The 15,081-nt window shown below is 45.8% G+C and overlaps 1 long non-coding RNA gene across 1 annotated transcript; it reads left to right on the forward strand.

Moving 5' to 3' along the window:
• The first annotated feature begins 1,830 nt into the window (after positions 1-1,830).
• Positions 1,831-11,093, forward strand: LOC133069582 (uncharacterized). Its single transcript, XR_009695908.1, has 4 exons — positions 1,831-1,895; positions 2,004-2,115; positions 5,753-5,808; positions 11,023-11,093. It is a non-coding gene; the product is annotated as an uncharacterized LOC133069582 (long non-coding RNA).
• Positions 11,094-15,081: the final 3,988 nt, after the last annotated feature.

Below are 15,081 nucleotides of genomic sequence, written 5' to 3' on the forward strand. Positions count from 1 at the left end.
CCCAGGCAATAAGGATGATGAAAAAGAGCTGATGGTTAACCAAACAGAGTTATCATGGTGTTTTCAAACTCTTATTTTCCCAGCTGGTGGGAAATAAGGACTCAGACTCAAAAATCCAGGGAAGAAAAAAATGAACTGCAGACAATTTTTTCATATGGAAGATAAGATATAGGGCCCCAAATAGAAATTCTGCCTGCTATTGGGTGGGAATTTCTCTAGCAGAGAGAATTTCAAAATGCAATATCTTTATTTTAGAGCTGCAGAAACAGAGTCCCAGAAAATTAAGTCCCCTTATCAGATTTAAGTCCCCTGATCACAGTCACATTACACAGTCATTAGGAAAACCCCACATTCACTTAGCTCATCAAGAATCACCCTGAAACAGCTCTGAGACAGTGTCTGGATTGTAGGTGAACTTTGCTAGATCTGAGGGGAGGAGAGGGGCAGGTGAGCCTGGTGTATGTGGGGGAAGAAAAATAGTCATTATCTCTCATAGCCCGGCATGCTTTCCAGCACATGAAGCTCTTCTCTATATTTTAGCCCATTTCCTCCTTGCTTCATACCTGTGAAGAAGTTAACATAATCATCTTGATATTAGAGATGAAATCAAAGCCCAGCAGGTATACAGAGCCAAGCTGTCGGCCAGCTAAAGCCTTGGCAGAAATGGAATTTCGACTTGAAATTTTTTTTTTTTTCGTACCACATCCATAGCACTTCTAAGGTTTGGAACGCAGTCTGTTTCCCTTTATCAAAATCTGCAGAGCCTGGAGCCTAGGATCCCAGCCTGCCTGAGGATGATGAAGGGCTGCTTTTAAGCAGGGTTCCATGAGCTTACTGCTACCGCTGCCATTTCCCTTGTTTTTCTTTAGCAAAGCCTATGTAAATGCAAGTGTTATTTGGGTTAAGAGGATGTCCAGTATTTCGGAGCAACATCAGCAAAATCTGGAGAGAGGACAGAAAGCAAACCAGTCACACAGTGACAGCAGTCACAAACACTCTCTCTGCCCCAAATGTGGCTCTCCTTCCTCTTCCTTTCTTGCTTTTCTTGGTAAGCTTGTCTTTCTCCCCACCAGGAACCAGGCCCCTCTAGGGGCACAGAGAGTGTCTTCTGGTCTTAAATACCTGCCATTCTGCTGGATAGCCATGGCAGGTAGTATGTTGCAGCTATGTTAACAGTGTGTGGGCACAGGCTAAGTTGCATCAGTCCTGTCCGACTCTTGGCAACTCTGTGAGTAAGTAACACATCTGCAAGAAACTTTTCTAGACTATTATTTGCTGTTCTTGCTGTTCAGTCTTTAAGTCATGTCTGATTCTTTTGTGACCCCATAGACTGTAGCCCACCAGGCTCCTCTGTCCATGAAATTCTCCAGGCAAGAATACTAGAGTGGGTTTCCATTTCCTCCTCTAGGGGATCTTCCAGACCAAAGGATCAAATCCATGTCTCCTGTATGTCCTGCATTGCAGGATTCTCTACCGCTGAACCACCGGGGAAGCCCCCATGTTAACAGAGGCTTATTAAATAAAAATGAATCTGCATACATAATTCTACCACAACCCATTGAAAAGTTCATAATCTTTGTTTTTTTTTTTTTCTTCTCCTTCTGAAGAGCTCTTCTAAGCCTTTTTTGGGGTTTTGAAGATAGAAATGGATCTTGTAATTTTAAAATGTAGACTCATAATCAAAGAGGCACAAACTTAGGACAATGTGGGGTTTTCCCTACCACATAGAAACAGAGAGCTAATTTGATTAGTTCAAAGAAAAAATATTCAAATATTTTGGTAGGTGTTTTCCACAAAGATGAATGTGTTCTGAATTATTAGTAGTCTTCTGTATAAGGTCCTCACAACTGGATGGAGAGTAGAAAAAGATTCTGATATTTGATTCAATTGCACAGGTTGGTGTTTTGGAATCAAAGGCTGCATCTTCATGTGGCAAAGTCAGAGGTTGAAAAGTAAACATTTCCACTAACTGGTTATGTGGTTGCCACCCTTGCTTCTGAAAGCATGATCTCCAGCATCAGCCTCAGCATCACTTGGAAGCCTGCTAGAAGTGCAGCACGCCAGCTGTGTCCTGGAACTGCTGGATCAGAATCTGCATTTTATCGAGATCACCAGGTGAGCTGAGTGTACATTCCTGTGTGAGACACAGAGAAGATATTTCTAGCTGTTTGTATTTGGGACTATGGAGGTGCCTGACTTCACCCCCACAACTTGAAGCAGGCAAAGAGTTGGGGGAATTTCTCACCATGAGAGAAGACCAGAGTAGCCAGGAGCTTTGGAGCCCTGAAAGTACCCATGGCCAGAGGAAGTTACAATTGCTTTTAATAGCAGTCTATTGAGATATAGTTTGCACACTGTGCAATTCACCCTTTTAAAGTATTCATTTCAACAAGTTTTATATATTCAAATTGCTACCACAACCAATTTTAAGACACTTTCATCATTCAAGAAGTCCATACCCACTAGAGGACACCTGCCCATGGCCTTTCCAGTCCCCAGTCCAAGAACAAACACTGATCTGCTTCTCCTCTTTATGAATTTGCCTACTCTGAACTTTCATATAAGGGCATCCCACAATATGTGGCCTTTTGTGATAGGTTTCTTTCACTTAGTATAGTTTTTTCAGGGTTTATCCACTTTGTAGCATGAATTGAAATATTTCATTCCTTTTGATGGCCAAATAGTATTTCATCCTATGGATATATCTCATATCTCTTCATCTGTTGGTGGACATCTGGGTTGTTTTCTGGTTTTGGTGATAAAGATGCTGCAGTCATGTCTGACCGAACTCTTTGTGACCCCATGGGCTGAAGCCCACCAGTCTCCTCTGTTCCTGGAATTTTCCAGGCAAAAATACTGGATCAAGTTGCCATTTCCTACTATGAACACCCATTTACAGGTTTTCCTGTGAACATGTATTTTCACTGAGAGCCATTTTTGACCCCTAAATTAAGTGACTGATGTAACTTCCAATAAGAAAGACAAGCAGGCAGGGCTCCTGGGAAGAACATCAACTTACTGAGGAAGAAACCCTGCTGCCTGATCCTGTTCTATCATCCACTATCTGTGCCCCTTTAGCAAACCATGTAACATCTGAGAAACACCTCTGCAAAATGATAAAATACCACATCAACTTTAGGGTTTTTTTGTGAGCACCACATGAGATGATGAACACAAACCCATATTTAAATGCAAAATACTCACAAACATAAAACAGTCTCAACAATCTGACTGTCCTTATATCATTCTCAATACTCATTTGGCAATCTTTGACCTTGTCAGGCTTCCCTGCTAGCTCAGTTGGTAAAGAATCCACCTGCAATGCAGGAGACCCAGGTTTGATTCCTGGGTTGGGAAGATCCCCTGGAGAAGGGAAAGACTACCCACTCCAGTAATCTGGCCTAGAGAATTCCATGGACTCTATAGTCCATGGGGTCACAAAGAGTCAACACGACTGAGTAACTTTCATTTTCACTGACATTGCCAGGAGCTGGTGAGCTAAAGACCTCTTTGTTCTGAGCCTGGAACAGAGGACCACATTGCAGGCCTCCCTCTCTGGTGCCTAAAAAGGTTTCTTGTACAGTAGAGATGCTAGTGCACTGTGACTCTCTGAAGATGTGCTTAATCATTCAAGTCAATGGGCAACCTCTTGCGGGGAAAAGAAGCATCTTATCCACAATGGCTTGCTACAGAAAAAAAAATAGACTTTAAAAACTAATTAGTTAATGACTTTTCAATGTTTATAATGTGCTCAGTAGTGAGCTACGTGCTTCTGGAGGGTGGCAGAATGGGAGCGGGCAGGAGTACAAGAGAAGAACTTAAACATTACACTGTTTTCAGGGAAACCAGTGGGGCCGCCTCACCTTTCTTATCAATAATCAGAAACATACTATATTTCTGGTGAGGAATACACCCTAGAATTGGTCTTCAGGGGCCCATTTGGAAAGTGTGGTCCAAAAAGACCACAATTCTCTAAAGAAGAAGGAGAAACAACAGAGAAAGAGAAGGGAAAATCAAGCAATTATGGCTTCTCCTGCCATTAAGGAAACAGCAAAGCCCACATATAGTCCAGGAGTGTTCTGAGCTGAGCATGAGCCCTGTGGGCTCCCCCAGTGCCCTATTTGACCCCCAGAAGCAGAGAAGAGTGCACAGCCCGAGACTCTAACTTCATAAAAGGGTGGTGAGCACTGGGTGTGTGGGCAGAAGGGGATTTACCTGCTTCCGGCGCCAGACCCTTTTGCTAAATCAAAATGCTGCGGTTTTACTGGTTATACTTGTTAATACAATCCCTGCCCTTTTAGGATATGTGTGTGGTAACAGCACCATCTGGGTTAGTGAAATAGATACTCTCAGGTACAACAGACTAAACACAGCAGGATGTTCATAAAACTCTTGATCCAGGGGCCCTTTGGGCCACCAAGACGAGGCACAGAGGTTATATAAGCAAATTACTAAGTCAGGCTGAAACCAGACCTACAGACATTTTTATAATTTAAAAAAATTCACCCACACCACAAGAGGCTGACTCTCAGACCCCTCCCTGAGACGTGCTAGACCACCCTGAGGTGCCAGCAGCACCTTAAGCAAACATGGTCCCTTCTTGCTGCCTGGCCACCACCTCTAGGAAACCCACCCCTCTCCTAGCCCTGGGTATCAGGGCAACTTGGCTGGAAAAAATCATCTTTCTAGAACATTTTATTGCTATATTGTTGTATTAATTTCTACAAGGGGAAAACTATTTCATTGGAAGACTTCAGATCTCCTTCCCAGGGTGATAACATGGTCAGAGAAACTATGAACAAAGGAGCCATGAAGCTTGCATTCAAACCCCAGCTCTAGAAACTAGTAAGTGGTGGGGTCCTAGGGAAATGATTTTGCCTCCAGGAGACTGTCTCTTCATCTGTTCATGTTGTTAAGAGAGCCTGCCCCACAGAAGTGTTCTGCAAGGGACAAAAGCTTGACATATGGCTGGAGCAGGCATTCCAAGAAGGCTAGGAAGGACTGATGCTAAAGCTGAAACTCCAATACTTTGGCCACCTGATGTGAAGCGCTGACTCATTGGAAAAGACCCTGATGCTGGGAAAGATTGAAGGAGGGAGGAGAAGGGGATGACAGAGGATGAGATGGTTGGATGGCATCACCGACTCAATGGAGATGAGTTTGGGTAAACTCCAGGAGTTGGTGATGGACAGGGAGGCCTGGCTTGCTGCAGTCCATAGGGTTGCAAAGAGTTGGACACGACTGAGTGACTGAACTGAACTGAGATGTTTCCCAGCACCCCAGTACATGATTTCCCCTACAACCAGGAAGCCAGGGAGCCTAAGGTCACCACATGGAAAGGAAGCACCAAAGAATTATCACTCTCCATCCCCCACACTGGAGTGGGGGCGGGGGGGGGGGGGGAGTCCAACCTGACAGCACTCACCTCCTCTGTTGACTTACAAACCTTACTTTCACAAAGAAGGCAGACATTGCTTGCTTGGCAAGGTCCCCTTGAAATGGATGCACTCCTAAAAACATGTCTGCCTTCACTGAACACTAACCAGAGTACCTGCTGGGATGATGACCTGGTTCATTCATCAGCGAAGGCTGGAAAGGACCTTGGCTCATAAGACACCTACCATGAGTGAGTGTTCAGTTGCTCAGTCATGTCTGACTCTTTGCAATCCTTTGGGCTGTAGCCCAAAAGACTCTCTGTCCATGGGATTTTTCAGGCAAGAATACCACAGTGGGTTGCCATTTCTTCCTCCAGAAGATCTTCCTGACCCAGGGATTGAAACCGAATCTTCTGCATCTCCTGCATTTCAGGTAAATTCTTCACCTCTGAGGGAAGCCTCAAGACACCTGAGGTCCAATGAATTTCCCATTCTGCCTTTTGACTGCTGGAAAAGTCAAGTGCAGATAGTAGGCAAGTAAGTTGATAGTATGGAATGATCAATTTAGGAGACTGAAAGGAAACCTACTGTAGAGATTCTTTGTGCTGAAAACCAGGAGCAGAGTGAGCTTGTGTCTAGGATTCATTCCAAGAAAAGGACGCTGATGTACATCTTAAAAAAAAAAATTGTAAAAATGTGTATCAGCAGGGTTGGGAGTCTCATGGATTGTTGCAAGTGTTGGGGCCATTCCTCATTGTTTGGGGGCCCCAGATTCATCCTTTTACCCAGGAACCTTTACAGCACTTCCTCTGTGGGGTTGCTCTGCTGATGCCATATTCAGGGGTGCATGGACCAAGGTCAGAGCATTAACCTCAGCCAGGTGAGTGTGGTCACAGCCTCTTGCCTCTGGTTGTCTCTGCTTTCTCGTGTGTTTAGTGGTGTCATTGATGGCAACTCCCCTTGAGCTTTGACTTGTGCTTTGAGTACCTTGACTATTCATTGGAAGTACTTATGCTGAAGCTGAAGCTCCAGTACTGTGGTCACCGATGTGAAGAGCTGACTCACTAGAAAAGACCCTGATGCCGGGAAAGATTGAGGGGAAGAGGAGAAGGGGATATCAGAGGATGAGATGGTTGGATGGCATCACCGACTCAATGGACATGAGTTTGAGCAAACTCTGAGAGATGGTGAAGGACAGGGAAGCCTGGCATGCTTCAGTCCAAAGGGTGGCAAAGATTCAGACATGACTGAGTGACTGAATAACAACAACTGAGGACCAAAGGAGGTAATGTTGAAAGGACTTTGAAAGTTGAGATTTGGGTAGAAATGCTGTTGTTGTTCATCTGCTCAGTCATGTCTGACTCTTTGCGACCCCATGACTGTAGCACAGCAGGTCTCCCTATCCATCACCAACCCCAGAGCTTGCTCAAACTCATGTCCATTGAGTTGGTGATGCCATCCAGCCATCTCATCCTCTGTCATCGCCTTCTCCTCCTGCCTTCAATCTTTCACAGCATCAGGATCTTTTCTAATGAGTCAGCTCTTCCCATCAGGTGGCCAAAGTATGGGACTTTCAACTTCAGCATCAGTCCTTCCAATAAATATTCATGATTGATTTACTTTAGGATTGACTGGTTTGATCTTCTTGCAGTCCAAGGGACTCTCAAGAGTCTTCTCCAACACCACAGTTCAAAAGCATCAATTCTTTGGCACTCAACCTTCTTTATGGTCCAACTCCCACATCCATACATGACTATTGGAAAAACCTTAGCTTTGATTAGACAGACCTTTGTCAGCAAAGCAATGTCTCTGCTTTTTACTATGCTAAGTTGGTCATAGTTTTTCTTCCAAGGAGCAAGCATCTTCTAATTTCATGATTTCAGTCACCATCTGCAGTGCTTTGGGAGCCCAAGAAAATAAAGTCTGTCACTGTTTCCATTGTTTCCCCATATATTTGCCATGAAGTGATGTGATGTTGAGTTTTAAGCCAGCTTTTTCACTCTCCTCTTTCAACTTAATCAAGAAGCTCTTTAGTTCCTCTTGGCTTTCTGCCATTAGGGTGGTGTCATCTGCATGGGTAGAAATGTAAGGGGGACAATTTTGTGACTAATCCCAAGTGCTGAGGGTGAGAGGCACAAAAAAGGTCCATTGGGTTGCTGGGTCCACCTTTGGTTTCAAACCTTCTGAGTTCTCTCTCTAGGGCACAGCATCCATTCACACAGTTGAAAACCAAAACCAGTCACAGGAAATCCTGTCCTTCCTCAGGACACAAGGCATAGTTCAGCCCCAGCCATTGGACAGATGGCACCAGCATCTCTGCCACCTCCCAGCCTCTGTGTTCTCCATTCTCCCTGCACAGTTGTCCATTCTGCTTCCAAGACCCATCCTGCCTTGAGGAGGGAGGCTCTTGAGCAGTTTTTGCCTCACCCAGTGGGCTCTGCATCCAGTCCTCCTAGACAAGCCAGGTCCAGAAATGAACGAAGGACTCTGTCTGGTTCACAAATCCCCTCACAGGTAGCCTAACCTGGGTCCAGCCAGTGCTGCGACCTGAGTCAGCCCCTCGTTTGCAGCCTCCCTACGGAAATGTGTCTGCTCTGCATGGATTCATACTAGGCATTCCAGTCTGAACAGGCTGGCCTGAGGCTTGGTCTCTGGTCCCCAAGTTCCCGTTCTGATATCTGTCTGCTCCTCTCTGTCCTTCCCCCTCCACACCCGTTTTCAAGTCTGGTTTAGTTGGCTTTCCAAATAGCACTTCCCCCAGCTGGGGTAGCCAGCTTCCAAGATGGTCTCCATGGATCCTCCCTCCCTCCCTCCCTGCCTTTCACACCCTCATGAGTTTTCCCCCAGTGAGTCAGGAATGACCACAACAGACTGCAGCTGAAGTAAGAATGGGTGTGACTTCTGAGACTCTTGTCTTTTATTCTTAGATCTAGCACTAAGCTGGAAAGTCAACTGCTTTGCCCAGAGTGCACTCAAGAGCACCCCTTGCAGGGGCCACGTGGAGGGAAACTAGAGCTCCCACCAAGAACCAGCACCAGTTTGCAGCCAGCGAGCAGAACATCTTGGAATGAGGGCCCAGGGGTCTGGACAAGCCTTTATATGACAGCTTTGTTAATGACCTTGCCCTCGTGACAGACCTTTAGCCAGAACTACCAGCCAAGCTGCTGTTAAATTCCTGATCAACAGGAACCATGAAAGAGAACAGCTGATAATTTTGTTTTAAACCTGTCTGGAGGTTACTTGCTACTCAGCAGTCAAAAACAAATACACCAGCTCCTCTAGTTTCCCTTAAGCAATGCCCCACCCACCCACTGAGCCCCCATCACTTCATGAAAGATCCACACCCCACCCCTCTCCCCCTCCCTGCCACAAGCTGGTGATCAATTCATTGCAAATTCTACCCATCTATGTCACTCTGTTTTGCTCTGAGTAAACGAGCCAGGCTTTTTGTGTGAGTTCTGAAAAAGACTATAACTAGGCAGGCTCCCCACTGCCGAATCCAAACCGGCCCAAAGATGATACTCATGAGGGTGGAATTTCCGAGACTCATGCAATCCGATAGCCTGAGCTTGTTCTAAACTTTAGCCACTTTGCAGATTCACTCTGTAGGTAGAAAGACTCATGCTGTTTCCAGATGTTCCTGTGTCCATTTTACAGATGAGGGGCCAGAGGCTAGCATAGGAGCTCCTGCTGGCCTTGATTTATAGGAGGGCTCAGACTCCTGGCTGTTGGCCTGTGATGGGGTCTCAGTCCTGCCCATGGATCATCCTTTCCACTTCAAGGGCCTCAGCCTAGGACTGAGCCACCCATGGCCTTTCTGCTTCGATACTCTTGACCCACTTCCTTCTGGGGAAACAGTGGATAAAACTGGGTGATGTCATCTAACCGCTGCCCAGCTGCAGACTGCTCGTCATCCATCATCACGATTGCCGAGTCTCAGAGGGGTGGTCACCTGACAGGCGGGAGCCCCCGGGACAGAGGAGGAGCTGGGGGTATAGGTCAGTGAGGCAAAGGCCTCACAACCAGAGCCAAGTACTGACCGGAGCAGAGTGTGAGCCCCAACACGGGCCCCGCTGTCAGCTGCCACATTGCAATAGATAAATATGATAAATGGTCTCCTCAGCCGTCTTGTGTAAGGGCTTCAGCAATGCAGTATCATCCTGTTTCCTCACTGGTGTTCTCATAGATACAGTTGAGAATGTCAACCTGAAATCAAAGCTCTGAAGCCCCTAAAGATGCAGAGAAACAGATTCTTGTCTTAAGACATTTTCTCATTTGCATTCCTTTTCTTCCCTCTGCCAAAATGCTGTCTTGAGCTGATTCTCATCTCTAGTTAAAGAATGGCAGAGCGAGAGGTGAGTCGAAGCAGTAAAAGATCTGGATTCAGATGCACTAAGAGGGCAAGTCACAGAAAAAGATGAAGGTGACCGTTTTCAGTGGACATGAGTGAGCCAGAGAGACAGGAGGGGTGCGGACATGTGTGTGCGTGTCTCTGTGTGTCTGTGGCACGCCTGTCCTCACCCCTGTCTCTAACCTCTTCTCCAGAACCAGTTTACCTCTTTCCACTGGGTTTGCAGGAGAACCGTGAGGCGTGTCAAGCGCACCTGCACGGTAAGACCTCAGGAAGAGTATACGACCATCACTTTAGAGTTCAAAGTCAGAAGTTCCTCTAGGCACATCTAGGCCCCCAGGATGGTGTTGGGCCTAAAGACTGTCTGGCTCACCAGATAAGAGGTTTGGGGGTCTTTCTTTCTTGGGGTCACTATTACTTGAGGTCTGCAGCAGGGTCCAGGGGTCAAGCATGCCTTGGCCATATCGGTCACTGCTGACTCATTGACATTTTTGTAGAAGCTCCATTGTGTCCACAACGGAGGGCATCTGTGCTCTCAGGCCACCTGAGAACATAAGAAAAAATAATGATAAGAATAGCAGCTAACCCTTAAATAGCATCACTGTGCAGGCACTAAGTGTTTTACAAATATTCCCTCCTTTAATGCTCACAACAAATCTATAATGGAAGAATTTCTCATAGCCTCATTTACAGACGTGTCACCGAGGCTCAGAGAATTTAAGCAGCTTGCTTAACTTTACATGGCTGGTGTGTGGCAAGTCCATGTCCTCCACCATCACTGGCTTTCCAGCAGCATCAGCTCATTGGTAATGTGAAGCCCTCTTCCAGAAAAGTTATGAGATGGGACATAGGCATTTCCTATCTTCCACTGCTCCCCTAGGCATGCCCTGAACTCATAACTGTCCCCATAAAAAAGAAGGAGCTGAGTCAGGTGCCCCAAAGCTACTGAGGGCCCCATGTCCCTGTCCTGTTGCCGATGGGCTTTTTTTTCCAGCACTGATTTTCCCTTACCTCATTCTTTTTGGCTCTGACACCATGAAAGTGACTTAGCTTGCCTTCCAGCCCTGCTGTGGGTAAGTGACCTAGAAACCCAGGATATGCCCATGAAAATTCAAACGTTACTGAAAAGTAGCCTGGGGAAGAGCCATGGGAAGGCTCTGAGCTAGAAAGTGGGCATGGACCTGGCTCCCAACTCTGCCATTTGTGAGCTTCATATTCCGGATCAGATTATAGAAATGTACCTGGGTTTAGACTCTTCATCTGTAAAATCGGAATTAACAAATGCTTATCTTGTAGAGTTGTGGGGACATAATCAAACCACACACGTGGAGCTCTTGGCATGGCACCATCTTCATTGTGGGGGCAACTATGAGGTCGTCAATGAAGAGGATTCTTGTTCTGTGGGTGAGTGTTAGTCGTCATGTCTGACTCTTTGTGACCCCATGGACTGTAACCTACCAGACTCCTCTGTCCATAGAATTCTCCAGGCAAGAATATTGGAGTGGGTAGCCATTTCCTTCTCCAAGGGATCTTCCTGACCCAGGGATTGAACCTGGGTCTCCTGCATTGCAGGCAGATTCTTTTCCATCTGAGCTTCCAGGGAAGCCAGCATGCATTTCCCACCCCACCCCCATTTCATTTTCAGAAACAGGGGTTTGTGAAAATCTTTTTGTTGTGCACCACAGTTGACTTGTCACCCACCCATTCTATGCTGAGGCCCTGAGAGGTCAACGCTGATGGACTTAAGGGGTTTTGTCTGAGTTGATAACAGAGTGGAAACATTTTGTCAGCAGACAAAATATGGAATGCTATTTTTCCCCATCTTGTGCTGGAGTGCATGTTTTTAACAACCCACCAGACCTCTAAACAGAGCTACTGACCCCTTGTAGTCAATTGCCTGGGGGCATTGGAGCAGAGAGGTCCAGCTTGTGATCTCCACATTCTGCTTCTGCAGACCTCATATCTCAACACAGCTGGTATGGGGAATTTTTACATTAAGCTCAAAGGATGCTTCTGTGCTTTTCATAGCCTGCATCCTGCTTCACCCTAATTGGATCTCTAGCTAAGTTTTCTGCAGACAGAAGCGTTCTCTAAAATATAATGGATGGATGGATGGATGGATGGATGATGAATTAATTACTCCATCTAGGAGAAGGGATGGACTCACAATAGAGAGATGCTAGGCTTTTCTAAGTTCCAGGTGGCTGACTTGATTGTGTTGACCGTGGGCTGGACCACAGCCACCATCCAGACTTTACCTGTATCTTCTATGCAAGGCTCTTCTTAGAGGAAAGAGGTGAAGAGCATTGGGTAGATATTGAATCTAGGCAGCTTGCTTTCTGGGGTGCCTGTATTAGCCAGGGTCCAACCAAGAAAACAGAACCCACTATAAATATTTTTTTTAAAAAAGAGGGAATTTGAGAAACTGGTGACACAGATTTGACAGAGGAGAGGCAGAAGAAAGAGTGTGAGAGGGAAGTGGTTTGATTCAGCACTGAAAACTCAAAACTTCACAGAACTGGCTGTGAAATCCTGTCTGGGTCACATAGAAAGGCCTGGAAAGTGATGAGCTTGACCTTCACTATTCAAAGTGACTGGCAGGTTGGGCTGGCTTTCCCTTGGACAGTGGTGATCTGAGCTGACTAAAGCCTTCCTTGTGATTGTGAGGGGCTGGCAGTGATCATGAACCAGGGGTGCAGCCACATCATTGACAGCGCAGAAACATAGACCCGGGATGGAACCACTGCACCCTAATCATCCCTCATGCTCCCCTCCACTCCCTGTAGGTAGCATTGGCCAGGTGTTCTAAAAGCTGGATATACATGGATCATCCAGATGAAACCATATGTAGACTTTGCCAGCTCTCAACCATGATGATAAGGGTTGAGGTGCAAAACCCATTCAGACTTTACAACTGGTATCTTGCAAGCCAAATCTTCAAGCAGAAATGAGAGGAGCTATTTGGATTAAAGTGGTCAACAGAGGTAGAAATATTAAAGAGAAAAAGAAATGGAAAAGAATGAAAAGAATGGGGCCAGCTCTTTCCTGGGGAAACCATTTTCCTCAAGTGTGTCACCTTCCTAACTCAAAGCATCACAGCGTAATAAAGAGCATCTCCTGAGAGTGGTGATGATGGGAATCACCGAGATCCCAGTGTCCAGATATACTGACATGCACTCCATGAAGCCAGGTTTATCATCTGAGAGCTTGAGGGGGATGACAGAAAGAGCCAGGTGAGACCTGTGATTGATACTAATCATCTTTGGTCTCCAACCATTAACCAGGATGGTTACTGAGACCTATTTTGGAAACCTAGGAATATAACTGATCTGATCATGTCTGGATAGGTCTAAAATCTATTCTTTTAAATATTTATTTATTTCATTGCATTGGGGGAACTTTCGTTCAACATGGGTCTCAGTAGTGATGCATGGGCTTAAGTTGCTCCACTGCACGTGGGATCTTAGTTCCCCAATCAGATATCAAACCTGAGTCCCCTGCCTTGCAAGGTGGATTCTTAACCACTGAACCACCAGAGAAGTTCTTAAAAGTTGAATTTTTAGAGAAAAGTGGCCAAGATAAAAGTCCAACCTTTAGGAAAGGACCCACAGCCCAATGCCAAGCAGCAGGGGGAAATGTCATTCTATAAACATCACGTCTTAAAGTTCCATCCCATGGAACACTAATCCTGCAAATGGGTTCATCCTTAAGAAGAGCCTGGTTTGGGCAAGGCTCTCTAATGCATTCTCTTGCCTTCTTGCAGAATTACAGTGCACATCAGCGTATCAAAGTTCTGAGCTGGCATAGAGTAAGGCATGCTCAGCTCCTTCCTTCCACCTAGGGTTTCCCAGACTTCTTTTACAGTGGAAATTACTTTCCCGTTACCTGCCATCCAATCTCAAATGGGAAGTGGGGAAAATCTCTTTTATTTGGGGGATTGAAATGTCATTTTCAGAACCTCAGTCCTGAAAAAGATCAGTCTTGGACGATGGTCCTCAGGTGTGCCTCTCTGCAAGATGACCATTTCGACCAGTCCCAGATCCATCTACGTAAGTTGTCCAGGTAAAAGCAGAGAACTACTAAAGAACCTGGTGTGCACATGACACTCTGGTCCACACAGAGCTCCCATTGTGACTGTTAAGGCCCCACATCAAGATAAGTAAATGTTACACTGGAATTATTTCCTCTGTTCTACTCAATAGTCTTGAAGATAAGGAAACATTCTTCCCAACATAATGAGCCATCAAAATACCCTTATATGAAATCCCAGGTACATCCAAGTGATCTGTGCTGCTGACAATGGGCTTTCTTCTCTCCCATTTCTTTCATTATATCTCCAACAAAGGAGCTATGCTATTACTCTTGCCCTGGCAAGAGATAGCGTTTCAGCCCTTGGAGATCTGACAATCGCATTTAATTACTTCCAGTACAAGCACCCACTTTATTAGCACAGTCAGGATCAGCAGGGGCTTCCTGTAGGTCACAGGAGAGGGGGTGAGTTGAGACTTAGGTATAAGGCTCTGTGTCCATACAGAGATGACAGCGTGCTTGTCTGTCACTCTGTCGTGTCCGACTCTGTGACCCCTCTGGACCCCACCAGGCTCTTCTGTTCATGGGATTTTTCAGGCAAGTATACTGGAGTGAGTTGCCATTTCCTTCTCCAGGGGATCTTTCTGACCCAGGAGTCGAACCCATGTCTCCTGCATTGGCAAACATATTCTTTACCACTGAGCCACCTGAGAAGCCCTAGTTTCTTCCCTATACAAGGTCTAGAAATCAGAACCCAGTCCACACAAGCACCCGCAAAAGTTGACAAATCAACAAACAAACAGCAAAGTGCAAACTGTGGTGAAATGGGCTTTCTGTGCATTCTTTACATGTTTAGAAAATTAAAAACTCCCCCAGACCTAGATGGATTGCCTACTTTTGCCCTTGACTCCATCCAGTACTCTCCCCAGTTGCTATCCTCCAACCCAATCCAAGCCTCAACATCACTTTAAAAAACAAAACAAACCCTCAAACCTGACCTTCCCTTTGTTAAAATGGTAGCTGTCCTGAGAGCTTTCTCAGTGGTCTGGGTTGATGCAGAAGTGAAGCTTTGAATTCCATCACTAACTGTTGACTCTTAACCAGCTTACAGTGGGCCCCATCAGGAATTCAACACTTCCCTACCCCTATGGCACCTCTGGGTCACTTTGTGCCTGCCCCACCTGTGTAGACACACCTGTATACAGGCCACACCCCAGAGCACCCTGCAGTTTTAAATACTAACTAAAAGAAGCCCTAGTTACAAACTCAGGGTTTAAGGCACTGCCTTTAAAGTCTCTGGAAATGCTCAGTGTACCTCCTTCACTG

The sequence above is a fragment of the Dama dama genome, chromosome 14, assembly GCF_033118175.1.
Source record: "Dama dama isolate Ldn47 chromosome 14, ASM3311817v1, whole genome shotgun sequence".
Lineage (NCBI taxonomy): Eukaryota > Metazoa > Chordata > Mammalia > Artiodactyla > Cervidae > Dama > Dama dama.